Genomic DNA, 2,500 nt, shown 5'->3' on the forward strand with positions numbered 1-2,500 from the left:
TGTGTCCGTTTGGCTTGCAGTGATAAGAACACGGCCAAGGCAAGAAAGCCCTGCCTGTCGTAAGAGGCGACTAATAGGTAGGAGTCGAGAGGTGAAGAATGTATGTGTGTGTGCGTGTGTGCGTGTTTGTGTGTGTGTGAGTGTATGTGTGTGTGCGTGTGTGCGTGCGTGTGTGTGTGTGTGTGTGTTTGTGAGTGTATGTGTGTATGTGTGTGTGTGTCCCTTCGGCTCGCAGAGATAAGAAAACAGCCGTGGCAAGAAGGCGATGCAAATCGTACGGGGCGACTAATGGGTAGGAGTCGAGAGGTGAAGAGTGGGCGACTAATAAGTAGGAGTCGAGAGGTGAAAAGTGTATGTGTGTGTGTGCTTGTGCGTGTGCGTTTGCGTGTGCGTGGGTGCGTATGTGTGTGCGTGCGTGTGTGTGTGAGTGTGTGTGTGAGTGTGTGTGTCCGTTCGGCACACAGAGATAAGAACTCGACTGTGGCAAGTAGTCCCTGCCTGTTGTAAGAGGCGACTAATGGGTAGAAGTCGAAAGGTGAAGAGTGTATGTGTGTGTGTGTGTGTTTGCGTGAGTGCGTGTGTTTGTGCCTGTGTGAGTGTGTGTGTGTGCGTGTGTGCGTGCGTGTGTGTGTGAGTGTGTGTATCCGTTCGGCTTCCAGAGATAAGAATATTGCCGGGGCCGTATGTGTGTGTGTGTGAGTGTGTGTGTTTGTCCGCTCGGCTCGCAGAGATAAGATTACGGTCGTGGCAAGAAGGCCCTGCCTGTCTTAAGAGGCGGCTAATGGATGGGAGTCGAGAGGTGGAGAGTGTGTGCGTGTACGTGTGCGTGTGCGTGTGTGCGTGTGTACGTGTGTGCCTGTGTGCGTGTGTTTGTGTGTGCGTGTGTGTGTGTGTCCGTTCGGCTTGCAGTGATAAGAACACGGCCGTGGCAAGAAGTCCCTGCCTGTCGAAAGAGGAGAATAATGGGTAGGAGTCGAGAGGTGAAGAGTGTATGTGTGTGTGTGTGCGTGTGTGCGTGCGTGTTTAAGTGTGTGTGTATGTGAGTGTGAGAGTGTGTGTAAGTGTGTGTGTGTGCGGTCGGCTCGCAGAGATAAGAACACAGCCGTGGCAAGAAGGCCCTGCTTGTCGTAAGAGGCGAGTAATAAGTAGGGGTCGAGAGGTTAAGAGTGTATGTGTATGTGTGTGTGCGTGTGTGGGTGTGTGTGTTTGTGCGTGTGTAAATATGTGTGTGTATGTATGTGTGTGTCCATTCGGTTCGCAGAGATTAGAATACGGCCGAGGCAAGAAGGCCCTGCCTCTTGTAAGGGGCGACTAATAGGTAGGAGTCGAGAGGTGAATAGTGTATGTGTATGTGTGTATGCGTGTGTGGGTGCGTGTGCGTGGGTGCGTAAGTGCGTGTGTGTGCGTGTGTGCGTGTGTGTGTGTGAGTGTGTGTGTGTCCGTTCGGCTCGCAGAGATAAGAACACGGCCGTGGCAAGAAGTACCTGAATGTCGTAAGAGGCGACTAATGGGTCGGAGTCGAGAGGTAAAGCGTGTATGTGTGTGTGCGTGTGGGCGTGTTTGTGTGTGTGTGAGTGTATGTGTGTGTGCGTGTGTATGTATGTGTGTGTGTCCTTTCGGCTCGCAGAGATAAAAAAACAGCCGTGGCAAGAAAGCGATGCAAATCGTACGGGGCGACTAATGGATAGGAGTCGAGAGGCGAAGAGTGGACGACTAATAAGTAGGAGTCGAAAGGTGAAAAGTGTATGTGTGTGTGTGTGCGTGTGTGCGTGTGTGTGTGTCTGTTTGGCTGGCAGAGATAAGAACACGTCCGTAGCAAGAAGGCCCTGCCTGTCGTAAGAGGCGACTAATGAATAGGAGTCGAGAGGTGGAGAGTGTGTGCGTGTACGTGTGCGTGCGTGTTTAAGTGTGTGTGTATGTGAATGTGTGAGTGTGTGTGTGTGTGTGCGGTCGGCTCGCAGAGATAAGAACACAGCCGTGGCAAGAAGGCCCTGCCTGTCGTAAGAGGCGAGTAATAAGTAGGAGTCGAGAGGTGAAGAGTGTATGTGTGTGTGTGTGCGTGTGTGCGTGTGTGTGTGCGTGTGTGAGTATGTGTGTGTGTTAGTTCGGCTTGCAGAGATAAAAACACGACCGAGGCAAGAAGGCCCTGCCTATCGTAAGAGGCGACTAATAGGTAGGAGTCGAGAGGTGAAGAATGTTTGTGTGTGTGCGTGTGGGCGTGTTTGTGTGTGTGTGTGAGTGTATGTGTGTGTGCGTGTGTATGTATGTGTGTGTGTCCCTTCGGCTCGCAGAGATAAAAAAACAGCCGTGGCAAGAAAGCGATGCAAATCGTACGGGGCGACTAATGGATAGGAGTCGAGAGGCGAAGAGTGGGCGACTAATAAGTAGGAGTCGAAAGGTGAAAAGTGTATGTGTGTGTGTGTGTGTGCGTGTGTGCGTGTGTGTGTGCGTGTGCGAGTATGTGTGTGTGTTAGTTCGGCTTGCAGAGATAAAAACACGA

Source organism: Diabrotica undecimpunctata, unplaced genomic scaffold (genome assembly GCF_040954645.1).
Source record: "Diabrotica undecimpunctata isolate CICGRU unplaced genomic scaffold, icDiaUnde3 ctg00000568.1, whole genome shotgun sequence".
Taxonomy (NCBI): Eukaryota; Metazoa; Arthropoda; class Insecta; order Coleoptera; family Chrysomelidae; genus Diabrotica; species Diabrotica undecimpunctata.